Source organism: Gymnoscopelus microlampas (assembly GCF_963454915.1).
Source record: "Gymnoscopelus microlampas genome assembly, chromosome: 10".
Taxonomy (NCBI): domain Eukaryota; kingdom Metazoa; phylum Chordata; class Actinopteri; order Myctophiformes; family Myctophidae; genus Gymnoscopelus; species Gymnoscopelus microlampas.
The window spans coordinates 9,847,035-9,872,634 of record NC_139947.1 but is presented as its reverse complement, the minus strand read 5'-3'; the positions used below and the strand labels follow the sequence as shown (position 1 = coordinate 9,872,634).

The 25,600-nt window shown below is 41.6% G+C and overlaps 1 protein-coding gene across 1 annotated transcript in view; it reads right to left on the bottom strand.

The window, feature by feature from the left end:
• Positions 1-25,600, bottom strand: part of LOC311053419 (E3 ubiquitin-protein ligase TRIM39-like) — a 479,738-nt gene that overhangs the window by 184,119 nt on the left and 270,019 nt on the right. The window lies entirely within an intron of this gene.

Sequence of the window (25,600 nt, the reverse complement as noted above, 5' to 3'; positions counted from 1 at the left end):
CATTTTCGCGGGAAAGGCTCACCGAGCCACCTTTTCAATAGAAATTATAATAGAAAAGGCTTTTGGGGGTGAAATTCATGGAGTGGGTGTTGTGAAACATTTGCCACTCACAAAAGATATACTTTAAAGATTTAACTTTAGTTTTGTTTAAAAAGTTACCAAGTATTACTATAATTGGATAGCTGCGTTTTAAAAATGTTGCGCTACATTATTTTACCGTTCAACTTCTATGATTGTACATTCAGTGTGACATCTGTAATACAGTTTGATAAAGAAGTGATCCGTTTCACATATTTGTTTAAGATGAGGCACTTAGAATTCTGTTTCCATGAGAAACACTGTGATACCAGTTGGTCATTTATTGAATACATAATCATTGTGTTTTGGGGAGACTTTGTAATTATTCTCTGTCTAGATCAGGGGTCTTTAACATTTTCAGGCCAGGGACCCCCTAGCTGAGAGAGAGATGAAGCAGGGACCCCCTCTATATAATAATAATAATAAAAATGAGGTCTGCTTTTTTCCTCTACAGATACCTCTTTGCCAAAAATAGTTCTCCTCAGAAAAGAGATGCTAGGGTTCAAGTGGTTAATGTAAAAAAAATATATCCTATCACACAAAGATTTGGCGGACCCCCTGTAGTAGCTCTGAGGACCCCCTAGGGGTCCCGGACCCCTGTTGAGGACCCCTGCTCTAGATTATTGTGTAGCTTGACTCTGTTGTTCTCAAGCCAAGTCCATCTTTTTTGTTTGAAGGAGTTGGAGAAGTTTGTGTAACAGTAACAGTCATTTTTTTAAGACCCATTAAGTTTTTATTCATGATATATTTCTATTTAGTTGTGTACTTACAGTAATTTATATGAATGAGCTCATTCTCATTACAATAAACAGCAATGTGATCCCTACGACCAAATATAGATAAAGTATTGATTTATTGCTTTTAATGATCATTCATAGCATGCAGCTGATGACACTGAGAACAACAGAATAACTTAATAATACTACTTTAAAGATCCTCTCCAGGCATGTTTTGAAGTTATAATAAAAACATTTTTTCCATGTAGTTTGATTCCCGTCTCCTACCGGCTAATGTATCCGGTAGGAGACACAAAGTAAATTATTTGTCTTCTACCGGATACACACCCGGTCATCAAATTATTGGTTTAGGAATGCCACAAAAACAAAAATAAATCCATGAATTCAAGGCTTCATGGGGTGTGCAATTGATAGAAAATAAGTCATTTTTTGGGTGAACTCCTCCTTTAAAGTCTTTGTAAGATAGATGCAGTGTAGGAGCTCTTTGGTTAGAAAAGGGGGAGCCTTCAAAGTCAAATAAGTTGAAAAATGTATTTAAACTGGCAAAAAAGTTTTAAAAGCTTTAATACTGTATAAAGGCTACGGTAGTTCATCTTTGAGCATCTTTGAGCCTTCTTCAGGGCATGTAGAAAGGATATGTTCTTGATGATTGGGGATACTTCGATGAATTGAATACACAGGACCCCAATGAAACAAGCCATGGTGCTCTCTTGGGTTTAATCCTTTGGAATCCTTTTCTATAGAACTGTACTTTTTTTGTGCAAACTGTTAATAAAGTATTCAATCAATCAATCAAAAAACTGTGTGTTCATATTATTTTGCCAACTAGTGTAATACATACCGTATGAGGCTTTGGACTGATTGAGTCCAGCAGTGGTTGTTAAACATTTTATGTCAAGGACCCCCAAATTAATATACTGTATATATGTCCGCAGTCACCCATCTGAAAGGTTTTTGTGCCAGGGACCACCATAAGATGTTACAGATGGTTCTTTATCAAGCCGCTGCAACACAGGTTATTCATCCTGTTCATGTTCTGTTGATCTGTATGTACTGTACAAACAATAATTCATCATTTATTTATTTAAATGGAGTATGTTATTATATTCATGAGATGCAGAATTATATGTTGCTTAAATATAAAGAAATGATATGGCCCAAATGATAGGGCCCTTTATAGGGCCCAGAGGAAGCTATAAAGGGTCAGACTGGCTAAACCCACTAATTTGGGATTTAGGACTGCACAAGGGGCGTTATCCTCATATAATTGGTCCTCACTAATGCTCATTATAAGATGGCACAACCATGTCTATCTACTCACTCTGTGTCTTATTGGTGGGCTGTTCAGAAACCTGCATAACAGATGGGCATTCCAAGCTAATAGGAACTACAGCCTTTCTCTTCCTCGAAAGTAAGTACACTGAAATAGAGGCCACTGTACTTGATTCAATTATTATTTTAAAGTTTGGATTCTTGTTTGAAATGACCACCGATGATGTCATTAAGGTTTCTGAACTGTCCACAGCCCACCAATGAGACACAGAGTGAGCAGACAGAAATTGTGCCATCTTATGAGTTATATTGCACATTAGTGTGGACCAATTATATAAAATATGGTTGAAAATGGGTGAAGCGCTCTTTTCAATGTTAGACTGTGATATTTGGTAAGTGAACCAACAGCACACTTTGCTATACCACAGTCTAGTCTCTGCTCTTCTAGTAAAAAGCAATTCACTCCCTCCTCAAACCTAGAAGCATACTAGGACCTCTACTGTTCCTGATATATGTGAATGATATGTCTTCAGCTTGCGACTGCAAACTGTTCCTGTTCGCAGATGACTCGGCTCTGCTGGTCTCGGACAGGGACAGGCTGCAGGTTGAGAAAACTCTCAGCACTGAACTCAACAAGATCTGCATCTGGCTCTCCGACAACAAACTCTCATTACACCTGGGTAAAACTGAATCCATCCTCTTTGGGTCCAACCCTAACCTTAGCAAGGCTGAGAGCTTCACGATCAAAGTGGGTGAAAATGTTATCACAAGAAAGGAGGAAATAACCTACCAGGGTTCCATCTTGGAGGCAAACCTCTCCGGTGACAAAAACGCTGAAAAAACGATCAAAAAGGTCCACAAAATATCACGGAGGATGTGGAGGATTGATCGTAAAGTCAGTAAGAATACTCTGAAGATTCTTGTAGGGGCCCTCATACAAGGTCATTATGATTATGCATGCACTTCATGGTATCACAACACCTCCAAGGCCCTAAAAACAAGGCTCCAAACATCCCAAAACAAACTTGTAAGGCTACTTCTTGGCCTCAATTACAAAACCCATCTAACCCATGCCCATTTTGCTAGGATTGGATGGCTTAGGGTTGAGGACAGAGTACAGCAACTTGCTATGGGCCTGGTCTTCAAGATACACCACAACATTGGGATCCCCCTGTATTTGTCAAAATACTTCCAAAATGTTAATCAAGTCCATGATCATAACACCAGAGGCAGCTCCACAAACCATGTTCAACCCAGATTTGGCACAACAAAGGGAATGAACTCGTTCTCATGCTATTCATTAAAAATGTGGAATACCCTACCAAAAGGAGTAAAGGAGTGTAAAACCCTACTCACTTTCAAAAATGCCCTAAAGATACACCTTCAGGAGGCTGCATTTCATAAATGGCCCCTGTCCAAGTCCTAACCTACCCCATGTCCTAACCTAACCTACCCCCCCCCCTCTCTCTTTCTTTTTTTTGTACATATTTTTCACTTTTCATACCAGTAACCTGTAAACTGATTGTATGACATTCTGTATAGTAGTGTGTATATCTGTCTGTCTCTTATATGTCATCATTATTTGTGTGCATGGGGATCTCATCTTAAACAAGCTAAGTGCTTAACTGAGCTATCCAGTTTAGTAGACCTTGTATTGCGAATTTGTACTTCCATGTACTGTTATGTACTGTCATGTACTGTTCTCATGTCTTACTAAATAAAGTACATCAATCAATCAATCAATCAATCAAACCTCCAAGTTGACAAGATGATGCGCACCCTCTGTGGTTTGATGGTGAACTGCGCCATCTCCTGGCCAAATAAAGCAACTGCAGTGCCATACAACGATTTCATCTAGTAACATTAGGCTATGTATGCAATAAATAAGCATATAGACGGGTTTCCTGTTAGTAAACATGAGAGGAATATGACCGCGCAGACGAGGGGGAAGCCTATGGGTGCGTTTGGAAATTACGCACCGGAGCACACTCGCCTATTAGTTTGTATTGGCCAGTGCGCTCACTGCCGCTCAGGGCTGTATTTTCGAACGCGCCTTTCACCCGGGCATGCGCAGATTGCGCATTCTGCTCTGTGATGACGTCGCGCGGAAATCCGTCTATACAAACGGCTTCACATGAACAATGTTGGTGTAATTAAGAGATTCGATAGGAAATATGTTTTACATACACAAATGCACAATTAAAAGAGAGTCGGAAAGCGTTCATACATTGAATTTCAACCCGGTATCCCTCCCAGTATCATGACATTTTGTTCTCGTTTTTCCCATGCATGTTTTGAACTTACAAGGTACCAAGTAGGTGGAGCACCCTCTGGTGGCGTGATTGTGAACATAACTGACCTTGGTGAAATAATAGGCTCTATTCACAGCAGCCATAGTATCACTTCCTTCCCAGCTGTTACCCATGATACTACTGAAGGCTCTGTTCCATTTAGTGTAGCACAGTGGTTTCCACGACCCCCATAACTCTGAGAGTGTACAAATGGAACCAAATGGACCTGTAAGGTCCATTTGGTTCCATTTGTACACTCTCAGAGTTACACACCTGTAAGGGGCCATTTGGAAGCCCATGAGGGTCCCTGGACCCCAACTGTAGACCTGCTGGTGTAACACAGTGTTTCCAGTGGGCGAACATGCACAATATCAGCACCCTGACTCTGTTTGACCAGAATGGAACAGAGCCTTCATTAGTATCATTGGTAAAACCTGTGAATGTCTTCATAATATGGCTGCTGTGAATAGAGCCTATTGCAGAGAACTAGGAACAGTTGCTAACAGGGCCGGAGTGGGACTCCAAATCTGGCCGGGAGATACACGCCCACCCAGGCCAACCTGTGAATAACAGGTGCGCGCGCCGTTTTTTTTGGGGGGCCCTTTTTTTGGGGGGCCTTATTTTTGGGGGGCCTTACAAAAGGGGCCAATGCAAGCAACACTGACTGCATTGAATTGAAATTGACTGTGGTTGGCCTGGCCTGAGCTTAGGAGAGATTTTTTTTCACTTAAGCGCCGCGCTGGCTGTGGATGGCTGGCCTGACCTGATATTTTTTTTTATGCAAAAAAAAAAAAAAAAAAAAAATCTTTTCAGGCAGGCCACTAGAGGGCAGGCCACCGGGAATAGTCCCGGTCCTCCCGACGGCCAATCCGGGCCTGCAATGCTCATTCAAAACGTTGAGCTACAGTCCAAATCAAGTCTCTGCTCTTTGAACTGGTCTATTGTTTTATTTTGTGTATATAAACGTGTTCATTTTGAACGGTTATTTATTTTATAGACACTAAAGCATGCACAATGTGGCATTGCTATCTTTGTTCTGTTGTTGCCAATTTGAATTGTTACAGTAATTGTTACAGTGATTTCATATTCCATCCTGATTGGCTAAGATTGGCTTCCCCCGTTTTGAACAAAATGCCTCAAATAATGAACTGCGTGTGATGTCTGTGAAATGTTGCAAGCAAATTCACATGTACACATGATCTCTATAGTCATGTGATCAAGTCGAATCTGTTTGATTCTACACATTCCATCCTGATTGGCTAAGATTGGTTGCAAGAGTGGCCCGTTTTGAACAAAATGCCGCAAATCATAAACGCAGTGTCCGATTGCGGTGAAACTTTGCACATATATTCATACTACGTTGAGGAACAAATGCCACCCTTTTAACATTGCCCGATTCTATTCTTGGCCCCAGCAGTGTGTGGAAGTGTCCCTGCAGCAAGACACTTAGTCCTATAACCGCTCCCGAGTGCCGTAATAAGGGCATTCAATGTTCTTAGTACTGTAGTTATAAAATGGGTAAATATTATGACAAGGTTGATGATCAGAAAAGAGAAGAGTAAAATGCAAAAAAACAACACCACCACAAGCTCACAGCTCCTCTCAGCACCCATCCCATTTTTTTTCACCCATCCCAGAAATTCTTCTGAAAATGTTCACCTATATTGACATGCCAAAGTCATATAGTATGTTTTTATGACATAGTGAGACTGAGGTTCAAACTTGTTAAGAATTAACAGGCTGCTTTTTGGGAGCATGCGCATGTGCACGCACACGCACACTTGTGTTATTCCGTCATGATATCCACTTAAGCCCTATACTCGTACAACGAATGGAAATAGACAATCAAGAGAAGACAAGAGAGATAGCACATTATATTTAGATAATTGTATTTTCTTAATGGGGGTTCATGCTTCTTGCCCGGATAGCCGGTTGTGTAGAACTATTGATCTGACCATCATGATATTTTAAACGTCTCTTGGTGATATTTGTAATTGCTTAACTTGACACAGTGTAGCAGGCTGTGTTTAAAATGTAACTTATTGTATTTGAATGTGTCTTGCAACATAGCGATTGTGTGTGTGTGTGTGTGTGTGTGTGTTTCAGTCCCAGTGGCTCAGTGTGTTACTTGTTTGGAGAATTGAAGGTTCTGAGTTTAAGATCTAGGTAAAAAGTTAGACTTTAGCCAATTACCCAAATAAAGTTTAAACGTTTCTTGGAGAATACCGCAGTGTCATCAGCTAAGCTCTAAACACAAGGTTAGAAAAGCCGAGAGTCAAATAGCCTGGAACATTGTTCAAGGCTATTTGCAAGTTCACAACACATGGCATCCCGAGCTTGTAGATCGGCTATTTTAGCAACTTTTGGAAAGTTTTGAAAACTCTTTTGAAAATGATGACCAACATTTACATGACCAAAATAGGGATGCCAGGTTGAACGTGGTTATATTCTGGGCATTTTTAAATCTAGGCTAAAAACGTATCTTTTTTCCCTGCATTATGGCTCCCCCTAGTTTTATTGAACTTATTGCTTGGTTTACTGCCACGTTCTTGCACTATGGTTTTAAATATTGTTCCAAATGTATTCTCCTTCTTTTCGTTTTTTCCTTTCTTTTTTTTCTTTTCTTTGCTGTGTACTGCATGGTACCTTGTTTGACCATGCAGGCACATTTTACGGTGTGTTTCGACTACTATGTATTTTGTGTTGTGAAGTGCACAGAGACCCCTTGGGGTGATGTTGCACTATAAATAAAAATAAACTGAAACTGAAACTAAATACAGTAGCATTTAACTTTTTTTAATTTAACTTTCATTTTGGTATTACTTAAATTATATGTTTTTTTTCCGACATTGTGAGTAATTTTTTTTTACTTTGATTGCCGGAGTTCACTGGAGCGATTCCGAGCGTTTTTACTAACCTTTGAAAAATCATAGAATATATTTTTTTCACAGCAATCCACCCAGCGATTTCCTCATTACACATACAGGGGTCTTGGAGAATCGGGGGTGGAGGGTTGAATGATGAATGTGGCTTGTTTTCGCCAAAAACAACAGAAAGCAAAAAAGTGCAAAGTTCATCCATATGACAGTCATGTATCGGGGCTAGAATGGAATAGCATTTCCACCACTGTGAATTTTCTTGACGGAATAATAACCTCCTATGGTAAGTGGGCTGGCAGCAGGCCATGAAAATGTGGGTGATTTATGAAATACTTTTAATTAGATTGTTTTTTCATTGTGTGCATTGCAATGGAAATGTCAATATAATTTTAAAAAGAGCAATAAAGTCAGCCACTGTGAATTAAGCATCACAAATGATGCTCTGTTTATTATCATTTTTTATTTCTTGATGGAATAATAACATCCTTTGGTAAGTATGCAGCAGCCAGCCCAAAATGATGGCGATTTATAAAATACTTTGTGTGGATTGCACCGGAAATGTTTATCAACAGAAAGTACTGCTCACTCATGCACTTGGTGTCATTATTAAATGCACGTCATCCTGGCTTGAAACCTTAACATTTAGGAACATTATTGTCTCCGCCAGGCCGTAAGGCATGGCGAGAGAGTATGTTTTACCCTCCGTCCGTGTGTCCGTCCGTGTGTCCGTGTGTTACCACCAAATCTCCGGCACCGTTGGCCCGGTCGCTGCAAAACTGTGCACACACACTCCCTGGATGCCAATTCAGAACCTCTGCCTCAAATTTTTCACATGGGCCTGTTATAGCGCCACCAGGAGGCCGATTTGTGCAAAACCCATTTTTTCACATTATTCCTACAGTTTTTAACCAAACGTCATGCAAATCGGTACACAGTATCTCTATAGTCATGTGATCAACCCTGATCTGTCCGATTTCCCATATTCCATCCTTATTGGTTAAGGTTGCCATCCAAAGTTTGCAGGATTGGTCCGTTTTTAACAAACTGCCTCAAACCATGAACGCAGCGTGCGATTTCCGTGAAATTTCACACGCACATTCCCACTAGGCCGAGGAAGAAATGCCACCCTTTTCACATTGGCCTGTTATAGCGCCACCAGCAGGTCTAATTTAGCAAAACACATTTTTGGAACAAAATGCTTCAAATCATGAATGCAGTGTCCGATTGCCGTGAACGACCTAAGAATAAATGGCACCCTTTTCACATTGGCCTATTATAGCGCCACCAGGAGGCCACAATAACATATCTGACCTGGCGGAGACCTGTGCTCCGAGGAGCACTTTATCTAGTTTCATTTTTATTTATCTTATACAATTGTTTCATTCATTTAGGCCTATTTGTGTTTGTTGTTAGCCCATTATGTGCACAGTGTACTTGATAGGGTGTATTTTGTAATAGCCATAATAGCACAATATGTCTACAGCAGTAGCCTGCTCGACTTGTTCCTACCAAAACGATCTGTAAGTCAAGCAAAGTTTAGCTTTTTGCAAACAGAAAAATTAAATGATGAGAAATGTGCGTTAACAGAACAGTAGCTATTGCATGCAAGCAATCGAACTCGTCTGTGTCACATATTAAGTGACATTTGAAAGATTTGTTATGGCTCATAACAATTGGCACATCTAACAATGAGTTACCAAGAGTGATAACTAATGATGTGAGCATTATGAATGATGACGTTCTGTAAACACATGGTGGTAGCCTATAATACTGATGATTGCCTGTTATCGTTTGCATTATTCATCAAATTACTCTGAAACGGATGCCAACGATTGCCATTCACCACTGTCATTGTCTACTGTCATTACCATTAGTTGTAGTATGGACTGCCATAGAACAATTTACATGAATCGTTCTTGGTGTGGAGGGACGGCCCTCTACACTTATTTACATTTCACATCACATTTGTCATAGTGTAAAATGATCTAAAATACAGATTGAGCACTTGTTAGTGTTGGGCAGACTGAATTAAATACACTATAGGCCAATATCTGTTGTGAATGCATCGTCCCTGGCACAAACATTTTCAGATGGGGGTCCGTGGCTCAAATGCATATCAATTTGGGGGTCCTTGACCCGAAAGAGTTTGTGAAGCACTGGCTTTAAGGACTTTTAGCTATTTGTGTGTGTGTGTGTGTGTGTGTGTGTGTGTGTGTGTGTGTGTGTGTGTGTGTGTGTGTGTGTGTGTGTGTGTGTGTTACATACACAGTCAGTGACAGCCACAGAAACAGCAAAAAAAATGTCCAAAAGGTGTGCGTTGCGGGCAGAGGGCTGTAGCGGGAGACTGAGTGGCCTGCCACACTGGTTGGTTGGACATGATGAATTAGTTCCCCTTTCCCCCCTTTTGTGAAACTAATCCATATCTAGGAGACCACAGGCAAGCAGCTATAATGGAAAAGATAAGAGCTGGGAGAGAGATGTTCAGCCTACAGTGTGAGAGTGTGTGTGTGTGTGTGTGTGTGTGTGTGTGTGTGTGTGTGTGTGTGTGTGTGTGTGTGTGTGTGTGTGTGTGTGTGTGTGTGTGTGTGTGTGTGTGTGTGTAATAACACTTAATATACTTGTGAGGGCCGAATGTTCCCACACAAGTATAGTAGACTTTGAGAAATAGATATTGTGAGGACAATATTGCTGATCCTCACAAGGGAAATGGTTGTTTTAATGGGTAAAACAATAGGATTAGACATTCAGAGGTTGGGTTTAGGGTTTGGCATTGAGGTTATGCCTGCTTTAGTCGCGTGCCAGTGTCATGCACCGGAAATAGCAGATCTACAAGCTTGTAACACATCACAGCACGACACGTTTTGAGCTGGTTTAATCGGCAGTTTTCGGCTTCAGGATAAATGAAATGGCAAAGAACTGTAAACATGGCATTCATAAATAAAATTGACATCCTAACATGTCCTCACAACTATAGCAATACACATGTGTGTGTGTGTGTGTGTGTGTGTGTGTGTGTGTGTGTGTGTGTGTGTGTGTGTGTGTGTGTGTGTGTGTGTGTGTGTGTGTGTGTGTGTGTGTGTGTGTGTGTGTGTGTGTGTGCGCGCGCGCGCCCCTCTCGTGTGGGGTAGGAATCAATTAACCTCCCCTGCTTTACTTTGATGGAATCTACGTAGAGTGAATTAACTTAAACTTGAACTAAATGTATAAATCCTCACCGTGAAGGATTGATTGTCCTTTGAAAAGTTTCTTTTTCAAAGGACACACACACACACTGAACATAAATCAAACTTTAGAGATGCCACCCCCTCCTTCCAAACTACGAGTACTCCTTTGATTTTGAACGTATTCATTTGGAGAACCAGCCATCTGAATGAATGCTAGAATCTTAATAAATGTGTTTTCAAATGACACAGTACAAAGACACAGCGGACACCAAGCTGGGAACTTGCAAAGCAGAGTTTAAATTTATACTAAGTGACAGCAGTAGCAACACATACAGGTGTAGGGAGGGTTAATTGTCATAATAGCTAAATTGGGAGAAAATATGTTGCAAATAATTAGCCACTCTAAGTTATAAACAAAAAAACTAAGAAACAATGTTTATTTGTCATTATAATTATGGAGCAGTTCGCAGGTGAGTGTGAAGTGGCTGGTATGAGGATCAGCATCTCTAAATCTAAGGCCATGGTTCTCAGCAGGTGGATTGCCCACTCCAAGAAGGGATTAATGATCAGCTGGAGAATTGGAGCAGCAGAAGCGGTATTGCGTTTGCTGTACTGCACTATATGAAAGAGAAAAAGGCAAAGCTCTCGACCTACCGGTCAATCTTAATTCCTAATTTCATATATGGTCATGAAGGATGACTTGGGCAGGATTTAACGGCGGCCACAACGGCTTTCGTTGCCCCTCTCTTTGGCCGTGTGCCCCTCGAGAAATTACATCCCATATCCTACGACCATTGTGGCCTTGATGCCCCCCGCCTGCACTGCCCCAGATGATTTCACCATTTCTCCTCAGTGCGATCTTCCTGTCAATATGGTAGACACCACCAGTTGTCTGGTTGAGATTATTATACATTCTTATTGGACAACATCAAGTGAAACACTGCACATATAACCATTGGTTTGATTTCGAGCCTAGATATGAATCACGTGCAGCTTAAAATGGATGGGATGGGGGAGGGTCTGATCTCTCCACCAGAGACAAAATGTTGTAACCGCGATCGGCCATTTTGTCCCGGTTGGCTGTTTCACCAAAAAGAGAGAAAAAAAAGAGAAAGGCGTGTTTTTCTAAAACTGATAAAGAAGGAGTGGACGAGAGTGTCATTTTTAGGGATGACGTCACATCCGTCCATTCCTTCTTTCATGTCCTAGGATCATTCCTAAGTTGTGTTTTTAAAAAAAAAAGGTTTTGAAAAGACAGAGATCTCTGTCAATGGCAGGGAACGTGTTAATAGTAACTTTATTGTCTCCGCCAGGCCGAAGGCATGGTGGAGAGTATGTTTTAGTTTGATTTTCGTTGGTTCCACCAAGCTAACATTGGTCAAGCTTCACGTGACACGTGACAATATGTTGAAAGGGTGTGCTTTGATTGGCTAGCGAGACGCATGACGAAATACATACCTATAAATTTGTCAGTCACTTCGAAACATTGCTGTGCATGTTTCGAAGTGACATCAGTGCCATCAGCCAAGCTAACATTTAGTCAGGAGATATTAGCAGAAAAAGTTCGAAGATTGGAACTTTTTCCAATCTCTGCTGCTGGCGGAGACTTGTGCTCAGGAACAGTCAGGAACAGCACTTTCCAGTACAAACTGAGATTACAGCTGAGATCACAGCTGAGATCACACAATGCAAATAACTCTCATTACGCAAACTGAAGAAGCATGTCATCGTCTGAAACCTCATGAAGAAGCAAAGGCGCAATGCCGACAGCAGAAAGCCAAAGCTAAGAAACAGAGACAAAGAGCCAAAGCTAAGAAACAGAGACAAAGACCACCAATAAGAAGAGATGCTACAGAACACCTAAAGAACAAGAAGACGTTCAAGCTGATGAAGCTGGTGCCGCATTCTTGAAGAAGATGTCAGAAAGTGGACCCAATTATGTCTGTTTCTCCTGTGAACGTTAAAACCTGCAAAGTACACAGCAACAATAGATACTGTACATGTCATCGCTCCATTAAAATGGGGAAACTCCCTCCACTTATTACTGGACGCCATACCCCGAGAACTGCAGGATTTGCACCCGTTAGAGGAAAGGTTGGTAAGTCAACGTATTGCCTTCATGAAACTTGTTGGCTTGCCAAGAGGTAATGCAGTCAATGTGCCATCTGTACACACTATCATCAAAGTTCCAATCTTGGAATAAATTCCAATATTTGCTGGCGGAGACTTGTGCTCCGAGGAGCACATTTTCTAGTTAACTCTTCATTTTACTTTAAGTTCAATCAGTGATCGCTCTTGTGCATGTGCGAGCGGGTGCGCGTGACTTCGCACTCCACTAGTAAAACAAATCCCCAGTAGAACTATACCTCTGGTTTTGTAGTGTTATGTGGTGTGGTGTTATGTTGTTAACGGTATAGTTCACCCCCAAACAGTTTAGTTTTTGTCACATTCCTAAGCCAAACATGTGATGACCGGCAGTGGTTCCGGTGGGAGACACAAAGAGTCTCCTTTGTGTCTCCTACCGGAACCACTGCCTATCAAATTATTGGGTTAGGAATGCGACAAAAACAAAAAAATATCCATGAATTCAAGTCTCCATGGGGTGACTACTCGAAATAGAAAACAAATGTTTTGGGTGAACTATCCCTTTAAAGGTGTTATGTCTCGATGCCACGACTCGATGCTATTGAGTAAATAGGCCCTGATCCAGAAATGGTTCATCATAAGAACCACTGCGGGTAGAAGATGAATGGACCTGGCTGTGACACACGTTGGTTTGTTCATAACATTTGTTAAAACGTCCACAGCATGTGCTTTCATCGTGAAGCGATCATCAGCCTCACATAAATGTGCTGTCTCGGTCTCCCCTGAGAGTACAAAGCATGATTCCCACACTGCTCTGCCTGCCTGTTGTTTTGTTTCAATCCATTTTGTATGCGTCATTTCTCCTCTCAGCGGGTGGCTATACCCTCAGATATGTACTGGTCCCACTACCATTTAAAAATGTTTTTGTTTAAGCACTTCCACCCTGGCGTGGTGTGCCTATTTTGGATGTCATTATGTACATCGTTGCTGTTGGGCAAAAACCTCCCATCTCCGATGTTCAACTTTTTATTGTATTCAATAAATCTGTGCTATTGAACACCCTTCATGTCTGTGTGTGGGTTTTACAAAATATTGAACCAATGCAAAGTATTAAAAAGCGCACTGACTAAACCTCCTAACTCCATTGGATCCTCAAACTGTCGGTCAAACCACCTCAACTCAACTTAGGGTTTTTTTCCGTCCATCAATGATGGACATAACTACCTTCACATTGACTGGTTAAAAAAACCTCCTAGGTCCACTTGAGCTGGATTTAGGTAAAGTGATGATAACGACAATGTATAAAGTCAAAATACTAACTTTGATGATGCAGTATTGTGTTGTTTTAACCCATTGAGACCTGAAGCCAATTCTACATGTCTCCTAAATCTCAACAGTTTTCTGAAAAACTTATGTTTCTCAGTGGTCAGTCAGTGGTGCTCAATCTTTTTCATGTCAAGGACCCCCAAAATTATATGTATTTGGCCGCGGACCCCCATCAACATATTTTGTTCCAGGGACCCCCAAGAAGCAAAGATTTGAGTTAAAAATGATCGCTTTAAAAATATATTTATATATATTCAAAGATTTGCACACATTTTCACGATTTTTTAATAGCCCAAAGTGTAAAATAATGCTTTTTAGCTCAAATCTAAAAATGACACAGTTCCAGGTCTTAATGGGTTTAAAACAAGTTTTTTTGTTTTGCTTTTTACACTTTCGGAAAAGTTAATATGTTGCACATAGTTGGTTTCTGCCCGACAGCAGAGATATACTAGATTTCCAGGACGCTACGTGGCCTTCAAATCTAGTCCTGATCAGAGAAAATGGTCACAGAGTTATAGCCATTAAGTGTTACATAGATTCTGTAACACTGCTATATCACCCCATATCATGTGTGTGCAATGTAGGCTCCTGTTCTGTTGATGCTATTCTCATGCCAGCCCCTGCACAGTGGTTGTGCCACGTTTGGTGCGTATTGGAGCATTGGGGCGCCTGTTGGCACCTAGGGGGGTGCCAACTCCTTGGGGCCCCGGTGGTGGTGACTGAAAGATCCCTGAACAGCATGCACACGCGCACACGCACACACACACACACACACACACACACAGATATCGTCTGTCAGGTGGAAACCTCATATGTCCAAAACTGTTCTAACTATTCAATTTCAAAAATAGCAAACGTAGCATATCTACAAGCATCTATACTTTTGTCTGACGCTGTAGTATGATCAAGTAGGGTGTTAGTTTACGGGACAAAACACAAACAGTTAACATATGGAGATAAGAGGTTTCTGCCCGACAACAGCGATATGACCTCCGGCGGTGGTGTTTTGAAGCTATGCGGTGGGTTGGGTGATGAGGAGTATTAACAGTGAGAGCACAGTCTGAGCAGCTCCTCTCTCTTTACTATTTAGGTGCATTACATCATACGCTCTGTTCTGCACAGTCTGCTCCACTTTAGCTCTGAGGTAACACACTGCTGCTCTACTCTGCCCGCAGAGAGAGAGAGAGAGAGAGAGAGAGAGAGAGAGAGAGAGAGAGAGAGAGAGAGAGAGAGAGAGAGAGAGAGAGAGAGAAAGAGAGAGAGAGAGCGCGCTCTGGGGGGGTTTGGTGTGGTGGAACGGTGGTGATGCAAGTTCTGGAGAGTGAGGTGTGAGCGATATGATACAGGTTGTGTGATGGGGGTGGTGTGAGAAAGAGAGGGAGAGAGGTGGGGAGGGGAGGTGAAGAGGGGGGAGAGAGAGAGAGAGAGAGAGAGAGAGAGAGAGAGAGAGAGAGAAAGAAGGGTTGGGATAAGAAGGTCGGAGAGGCTTATTGTTGGTATCAGCAGAGAACGCGGGAGTCTATCCCATAGAGTTAAATATCTAGAGAACGAGCAGCCCCGCCCCCACCTATTTATTTCAATGAAAGTTGCTCACCCGTGTATAAAGCACCCGGAAGTACACTCGGGATTGGCTCCAACGTTGAAGCCAATAGAGCAGAACGCATCTCCAAAATGCATTTCGTAAATTAAAGCCCTACTTCGTGATATAAGAGTGTGATGCAAAAGTAGCAAAAATAGACGATCGGCTATTTTTTACTAAGATTGCATTTTCTTTTAAGTGAAAGTGGTGTTTTTATAAATATTTGACCATTGAAAAGAGTGCCAGAAATAAATCATTGTTTGCTAAGCCAGTGCCAGCGAAAATCTGCGTTTTCCTTACCTTAACTAGTCACATAATATTTATCTCCAGTATGATCGAGCCCGCGATCATAGCTAAACACAGAGGGTTTCACTGTGCTTCCGTGAAAAACATAAAAATAGAATGTCATCGCGACCCCCCATTCGCTTGTTATAGGCCGTTGAATATACCATGTCTCTGCGCCCGCTGGCCTAGTGGTCCAGGCGAATACCACATATATGCTGGTTGTCCAGCTTGACAGCGTGTCGTGAGTTCGACTCCCGATCCCAACAACCTTTGCTGTGTGTCACCCCCCCCGTCTCTCTCCCCGTTTCCTGTCTGCCTACTGTCCTGTCAAATAGAGGCATAAAAGCCCCAAAAAATATATTTACATACATATATATATATACATATACAATATATATATACATATACACTAGAGTTCTCAAATTCTACCCGAGCCGGGCCTCAAAAGTATGCTAATTGGTCGGACCGAGCCGAGCCTCGGGCTCCATGAAAAAAGGACGTCAGTGGCAATGAATGAGTTAACAAGACCGTGTGATTAAATCATAACTACACTGAATCAACTGGTACACGAATCGACAATTCATTTTTATATAGAAAATAGGTCTTTATGACCTTATTGGAGACTACACTTGCGTGTAGTCTCAAACTTTCAGTGCTGATTTAGAGCACATTACATAGTGAAGTGCAACAGAGCCATATGAATATTTTTTTAACATTTCAAAGCAATGAATCCGTTAACTGCAGGACGGCAGACTGCTTATTTTAATTGACAATCCTGTGTAGGACTACATACAGTTTGGAGCGCAGCACTACTGTATCAAAGAGCTATGTTGCAGATCCAGACGTCGCTGGTGCCAGACAAAATAATTAACCGTAAAGAGCTACAGCTGTGTGGGGACTTAATTACCACCACTCACCTAATGCTCAACGAGGGTCAACGAGTTTAACACACTTCCAAACAGTGTACATTGTTTAAGTCACAGGAGCATGGTTTTCATATAATAAATATGAATCCAAAATCTTGCGTTTAATCCACATAATGTCTCGTTTACATATGAAAAGCGCCATAGTAGCTTAGCAGCGACAGAAGAAGTTTTTCCTCTCAAAACCTCAGATGTCAGAATAAGAGCTTTACGTAATAGCGTTATGATTAGTCAACTGGTTTTATTCTTACTTACAGGAAATAGATGGACTAAATTAGAAGTACATGACACATCAGAGCTCAACACCGCACACACTAGTAACTGACGCAATAAAAACTAGAAAATGTGCTCCTCGGAGCACAGGTCTCCGCCAGTACTGTTCCTGATTAATCCTGTCTTACCTCACTTCAAAAGATATAAATGATCTTTTGAAGTGACACACCTATTTATAGGGCTCTATTTCATCACGCGTCTCGCTAGCCAATCAAAGCACACCCTTTCAACATATTGTCACGTGTCACGTGAAGCTTGACCAATGTTAGCTTGGTGGACACACGGAAGGACGAGAACGAAAACATAGTCTCCTGGCAGAGACAATAATTGACCAATAAAAATAAAAAAACACAGACCCCTCGAATCAAATAATTTGCGTCGACTGAGAGGGTGTTGACTGACTATTCGATTCGTCGACTTTCAGGGGACAGGCCTAGTGGACTGTGTGCATCTTCAGAGCATGCATCTTCAGAGCATGCAGTTGTTTTACAATACAAAATGACAATCCTTTTTCTGCACCGGTGCCTATATGAGACTCCAGAGTATTATTGATCAATGAATTAATTGTGTCCCAGCTTGGATCAATGGAACGTATCGGTATCACAAGGAAAACTATTTTTTCAAGATTTTTTAAACAAACCTATTCTTTCATTCCTAATATTAATGCTTACAATAAATGCACAAAATCTCTGACCGTAAGTACCGATATGCATGTCTGTCTGTAGTTCCCGTATCTCAAGAACGTCTGACCGACCGCCCAGACTTCAAATTCGGCATGCGTGTCGTTCACACATTCACAACTTGCATCGCTCCCGAGTAGGCCGATGCCCACCGGTCTAAGTGTCATTAAAATCTTAAATGTTTTGCCAATTATTTGGGCTAGTATCTGTATCACCACTTGGCTAGTATCCTCGCGGCCCCCAGTGGGCCCGAGCACACAGGTTTGGCATCATCGTGGTATTTATCTCATTCAATCCGGGAACGCATCTGTGCTATTTTAAGATTTCTTTGGCTATACAAAAAATTGCTGATCTGCCATTTTATTTTTTATCGTGAAAATGTGTGCAAATCTTTCAATATACAGTGTATATCCATTTTTAACACAAATCTTTGCTTCTGGGGGTCCCTGGAACAACATGGGGGGATGGAGGGGGTGTCCACGGACAAATACATATCATTGTGGGGGTCCTTGACATGAAAAAAGTTTGAGAACCACTGATATTATAGCAACATAAGTTTTCTCAAAAGAAAAACCTGTTAGGATTTGGAAGACATTTGTAGAATCCCCATGAGGCAAAGATTTGAGTTAAAAGTGTTCGCTTTAATTGTAAAAATTCAAAGAGCAAATCTTTATTTGCACTTTGAATTTTCACGATTGTTAAAAAATAAATATGGGCTTGTACATCTGCTATTTTTGTATAGAATAATGGTTATAGCTAAAAAAAAATCTAAAATGACACAGCATGCGTTCCCGGGTTCAATGGGTTATTGGACAGTGGCTGCCTGCAGGCCTCGCATGTCTTTTCCTCTCACAGTCTTGCCAAAGAAAGCTGCGGTGGGAGCAGGAGTTACGGCCGGCTCTTTCCACCTGCCTGCATCGGTGACAGCAGATCCCACTCAGCTCTGACAGGCTGAGATATAGAGCTGGCTTACGCGCCCAGCCTGGGCCCCAAGGTAGCACTCTGATAGAATGCTGAAAAGCTTTTAAAAACAGAGTCTTTCCTTTACTCGGTGACAGAGTGACTGATCATCCATCCACCAGTCAGTCGTTTTTTTTTTTTTTTACTTTTTACTTAAAGGACGACCTCATCCATTCTTTGAGACACACATACGGGTATTTCGGGGCGTGGCCGAATCCGCCATTCCTTCACCGGGTGAAAAAAACACAGCTTTCACCGAATTGCATTACGGAACGTACACATCGTTACACTTTATGGGTTTATTTCTTCATGGCGCAACATATGGTGAAGTATTGTAGTGCAGGTCATTGTAACAACCACCAATCTTGAGAGAAATGAAAACGTGACACATCTGAGTTTTTGCCGGGTCAAACAAGGGAATCACGTGACGTTGATCCCCTTCCCCTATTCGCTCATACTGTACTAGGACATGACGTATATGTAGGCAGAAGAATTGTCAACTTCATTGAATTGGTCCTTACTAATGCTCATTATAATATGGTAGCATTTTATCATGAGCATAAGTGAGGACCAATTATATGAAGATAAGTTGAAAATGGGCAAAGTCATCCTTTAAGTAAAGGCAGCAATACCACAATGTAGAAATACTCATAAAGTAAAAGGCCTATTAAAAATATACAAGTATACACACTTTTTTCCCCAAAAATAGTCGATCCACAAGTTTGCGTTGTGAGCCTGTAGATCGGCTTGACAGTTTTGAGTAAATATCACTGCCAGCCAGTACAAGGTCGAATCACCGCTGAATTATTATCATAAAATGTATAACATTATATGTTCTAACACCCAGAGTGGAGTTCCTCCACTAAGCTCATGTTAGGGCTGCACAATGCATGACTGACATCTAGGTTCAGTAGTTTTATTCACATCCATCATGCAGGAGTGAATTCATCAAGGAGTGAAATCCTTCATATTTTGCTCATAGGAGATGCACTAAACAGGGGTCTTCAACGTTTTTCAGGCCAAGGACCCCCTAGCTGAGAAAGAGATGAAGCAGGGACCCCCCTCTATATTGTATACAATTTTGTTCCAGATTAGATTAAACTTTTTTTTTAACTTGGTCTGCTCTTTTATTCCTGTGCACCTACCTCTTCGCGAGTTTGTAGATCAGCTATTTTTGGCTAAAGTTCTCCTCAGAAAAGGGACGCTAGGGTTCAAGTGGTTAATGTAAAAAAAAATCATATCACACAAAGATTTGGTGGCCCTCCTGTAGTAACGCTGAGGACCCCCTAGGGGTCCCGGACCCGCTGTTGAAGACCCCTGCACTAAAGTGAACACAGACAGTATTTAAGTCTGCAAAGATGTGTTAATTAGCAGGAATATGTAGTGAAAGCATTGCTCTGTTGTTTTCATTTATTGTTAAATTTTTATATTTATTCTGGAGCACCGGTTTTATTCTTTATTTTCATTCAAACCTACATTATCATGAATGTGAAAGCAGTGATTTGTTTATGTGACAATATTTTTTTTTCTCACTAAAGTCAATGAATAATAGTGATAAATAAGTGTGATGATCTCAATATTGATCAAAATAATTGTGATAATCATTTTGGCCATAATCGTGCAGCCCTAACTCATGTAGCCTATGCCCATATACACAGAGAAAAGACATGCAGGGTAGGCTAAGCAAGCACACACACAGATAGCAGGGTGCGATCTGTGATATTTTTCCATAGTGATATTCCACGTTTTGGACATGACACCAACAAATTCACAGTGACAGAGTCAAGTCCCTCGGGGAGGGAGGGAGAGAGCTATGACAAAATGCTCATGGCAGAGCAGAGGTCTCGGTAAGTATGTGAAACTGTGACAGTGTTACAGGCCTGCTACACCAGGGAATATGTAAATACTCAATTCAAGTAACACTACCTCAAAATGTAACTTTCCTCTTCTACCCCGGATTTTAACCCGGTTTCTTGCAATAGTGCTGACATTTTTACCATTGAGCTAATGCTTGCTCAGGGGATAAATTGGATCTTGACCATCAGGTCAAAATTGGTGTCAGATCCTGTGTCTAGGTGAGTCATGACCTTTGACACGATCTAAAGGTCTCAATTAAGAGCAGGGAGACAAAATACAACCACCCCAATTGAATAAGTTATATTGTACTAGTCCATACCCGTGGGGGGATATGCGCACATGATCTGGCAACCCGGGATGCAGTTCGTCCCATAGCTCGCAGGGCCATCCCACAGCTGGGCAGCCGTAACCTTGGCGACATTGTTTTACACAAAAACGCTAATTAACAACTGAGATTTGGTGAAATCGAAAAACGGGCTTTGCTGTTCCGTGCACATGGTAATGGTTAATGTGTGCAAATTCAGATCAATTGCTCCAGCCACTGAGGAGAACCGGGCAGAACACATTTTGGCCTCACCACCTCCTCACCACTACAGAGCTTTGTAGAATTATAGTAGGATTAACATTGTTGTCGTTAAAAAAAAGTCAGTGTGCCGCTTTAAGTATGGTACTTGAGTAAATGTACTTAGTTGCTGTAAGCCACTGATTCAAATGTAGGCTGCATTTCTGCATGTTCATTATTCTGTGTTGCTTATATTATTTAGAAAACATTTCATTCAATGCAAAATACTAGACTCTTTTTTATCAATGAAACTGGACTGTTAGATTATGATTATTAACCTACTGCCCAGGTACTAGGAAAAAAGCCTTTAACTATTATTGACAGTGGTATTATTATTATTATTATTATTTACTGTTAAACAGAAAGCTGATAATTTCGTGCAGGTACCAAACTAAAATAAATATCATTAATGGTGGGAGTATTATAGAACACTTCTCAAGTGACTGTGTTTTATGAATCATGTGTCTAGCCCAGCCACAATGGATTCCTTTTCAGGAAACCCACATACAGTAGTCGTATTATACTGTACATCTTAGCACGCACATACCAACTAGGCCAAGGAAGGGCGGGGGATTCCTTGGGTCATGATGCAACCAGTGGTGGAAAAAGTACTCACATTTTGTACTTAAGTAAAAGTATCAATACTGCAATGTAGAATTACTAAAGTCCGGAATTCAAAATGTACTTGAGTAAAAGTACAAAAGTATTGGTATCAAAATGTACTTAAAGTACCAAAAGTAGAAAGTACTCATTATGCAGAATGTCCCATTTCACAATGTTTTCAAATGTATAAAATGCGTAAAAATATTTTGAAAATAACATATCTACAAGCTGTGACGCATTGTGAGCTTGTAGATCGGCTATTTTCAAATGGCCTAAATGTATATAGGGCTGAAGTGGTTTTGCAGCATTGATACTTTTACTGAAGTAAAAAAAATTGAGTACTTTTTCCACCACTGTTGATCTCTGCCGTCATGGTGATGATGTCATATTGATGATATCAGTCTTGCCCAAATATGGAAAGGTTGCGGCTTGCACACACGGGTGTTGTTAAGGCATGCATGGCAACGGTTTGTGTTGTGAGTGAGGTAAGAACAGGAGAACTGTTGCCCCTTTCTTTGTCCTTTTGGTGAGGATTAACTGCAGGTGCGGTGGTCTCGAAGAACATAAAGGTAAACTGATAAAAGGAGACTCACTCACTGCATGGAGGTATAGGAAAAACTCCTTAGACGAGACTTAAAGAAAAACATTTTTCTTTATTTTGTAATGCCCATAATGTGCTCCGTGCTCAGTGGATTAAAAAGCAAAACGTTTTCAGTCCTCCCAGGACCTTTGTCAGTGGATTATAGCACTGTAGTCTCGTCTAGTGAGTGAGGTAAGAGCAGAGCTCCTCTGCTCAGCCTCTATAAAGTGTTAAGCTATACTGCACACTTCCTTCATCCCAGACTTAAACTTATACCCATTGAGAGCAGAAGATAAAGATACTTTAGACTAACACTTCATCCCACTGAGACCAATATATGTCCTGACGAAGAGTGCTGAGAGAAAGAGATAGAGAACGTACGAAGATAGAGAGAGTATAAAGACACATTTGCAAGCCTCTGCAGAACCTACAACTTCCGTCTTCATCAGTCCATAGGAGCAGCTTTGACGATACACCGCCAGTCCAAATATTTCCTCACTCAATTCTCTCGTTCCAAGTGTACATCTGCTGGCGGCATATGCAAGGAAATGTTTTCGGATTTTCAAGTATTTCCATCGGAAACCTGTTGGGCAGCTGTAGAAAACATTCAGGGCTATTTGCCAGCACTAGCCTATATATGGAGATCCCCATAGATGGAGACAAAGTCGTCATAGAGACCTAAACGTGTCATAGATACGGAGTCTGACATCAGCGAACCCTTCCCAGAAACTCCATATATAGACATAACCGTCACGTCCAGGACTGACGTCAGGGTCCCATATTTGGTCATAACTGACATAGGCAGCTCCATACATGGAGACGTCTGACACTATCTGACATCACCATAATAGTAGTATAAGGGAGGCTCGACATGCCTCGGTAGAGCAGTTCCAGAGCGATCCCAAGAGACATTAACTACCTACAGAGAGAGAAGCATCTAAGAGAATCCAGGAATAGTCGATTCCCATAGCCTAAAACATATTCTCAAAGTGGCCTAGTGGTGGTCAGGCGACCACGACCTCTACCAAGAAACGATGACTGAACAGATCCCCTCAGCAGCAGCCGATCAGCAAATCGCCACCAGCTGTGTCACCAGCCATGAACGTGTAAACACCGACAAACCAGCATCTTGCGGTCATCGACAGTTTACCAAGACGTTAACTCAACCAGGCGTAAAGACCCTTCAGAGGACTTACACAGGAAAGACATCTCACATCTTTAAACTGTGTGACAAGAGTTTCAGTCAGTTAGCTCACCTGAATAAACATCAGCTTGTCCACACTGGAGAAAAACCATACCACTGTCAACAGTGTGACAAGACATTCAGTTTGTTAGGTGACCTTAAGTCACACCTGCGTACCCACACTGGAGAGAAACCATACCACTGTAAACAGTGTGACAAGAGTTACAATGAGTTAGCTCACCTGAAGAGACACCAGCATATCCACAAAGGAGAAAAACCTTTCCTCTGTCAACAGTGCAACAAGACATTCAGTTTGTTAGGTGACCTGAAGTCACACCTGCGTACCCACACTGGAGAGGAACCATACCACTGTAAACAGTGTGACAAGAGTTACAATGAGTTAGCTGACCTGAAGAGACACCAGCATATCCACACTAGAGAAAAACCTTTCCTCTGTCAACAGTGTGGCAAGACTTTCAGTCGGTTAGATGAACTGAAGCAACACCTGCGTTTCCACACTGGAGAAAGACCTTTCCTCTGTAAACACTGCAACAAGACTTTCAGTCAGTTACGTACTCTGAAATTACACCAGATTGTCCACACTGGAGAAAAAACATACCACTATCAACAGTGCAACAAGAGTTTCAGTCAGTTAGGTTCTTTGAAGTCACACCAGAATGTCCACACTTAGGGTGACCACCCGTCCCGAAATTCGTGGGACAGTCCCGAAATTGGACCCTCTGTCCCGCGTCCCGCACAAGCAGAGCAATGTCCCGAAAATCAAAGATATGAAAAAAATAATAATAATGATTTTTTTTTAAATAATAAATCGGTAAAATCAGGCAAAAATAAGAATTAAATAACATAACCCTAACCTAACCCTAATCTTAACCCTAAAACCGAAATAAATAAACCAAAAACTGGAAAAAAAAACGAACCCAATCCGCCCAGAACCGCGCGCGCGTGTCGTCGGGAGTGTCCCGCGATGTCCCGCGGAACGGGTAGGTCTGTCCCTCAATGAGTCTGTTTGAAGGTGGTCACCCTATCCACACTGGAGAACAACCATACCACTGTCAACAGTGCAACAAGAGTTTCAGTCAGTAGGTACTCTGAAATTACACCAGAATGTCCACACTGGAGAAAAACCTTTCCTCTGTAAACAGTGCACAATGCAATTATTTTGTTTCCAAGGGTCTCTTTGTTCTGTATGCTCTCTGAGACAAAGCATTTGCCACTGCCCCCTGCTGGAACCGGCTGGAACCAGTGGCCCAGGAGGACAAACAGAGATACATTTTTACACCAGCCCTAAAATATGATTGTTAATACATCTTTATTTGAAATTTACATTAGACACAAGCCAACAGACTAGTGATACCTTTCAAAATAATCGGGTAGAAATAGCGGATTTTACCGTGATTTCGCGATGTTTGGATGGAAACTGAGGATTTGGTTAACAATGCTAGCAAATGCTAACTCTAACCTTATATTTTACTACATGTTTATGCATTTATTTCATATTTACATGTCGATTTAAGCTCTGAAATTTCTGTCAGACATACTCTAGTATGTGAAGAGTATAACTGGGCTATAAACTCATTTTGGATTAAAAAAAAAATGCAAAAAAAAAAGTTTTTCTTTTTTTTTTATTATAATTTTTATCCCGCGATTTTTGTAACCCATTTTTTTCACCCGGTGCCAATTTCCTAAGTGATCCTGGGCGCTACACCAGCCCTACCCCAGCGCTATACCAGTCCCCCACAGCCAGGGAGGCCAGGGCCGAGCTCATGCTTCCTTCAGTGCATGAGAGCCAACTGACCTTCTTGTCACCTGACAGGGGGGAGTTTCCCTGGTTGGACGTAGCGCGTGGAAGGAACACGTTATTCCAACCAGTTCCCTTCCCCTCCATCAGGCGCCCCGGCTGTCATGGGGGAGGCGGTATAGCGACCAGGATTACTACATGTTTTTGTGAGGGTATTAACTACCCTAGGAGACACGGGGAGAACATGCAAACTCCACACAGAAAGGCCCTTTCGCCAACCCCACCCTGGGTATGGGCGCTGATGATGCGGAGGAGAAGACACGCCCCCAGTGCCCACAGCGTCCCTGGCGGGAATCGAACCCAGGACCTTCTAGCTGTGAGGCGACAGCGCTACCGACTGCGCCACCGTGCCCCTAAAAAAATAAAAATAAAAAAAATAAATAAAAGGTTTTCTGCTTTCCTGAAGAATGGCACCAGCGAAATGACTGTCCTCTAGTCAAAAAGGGTCACATTTACCTTTTTGG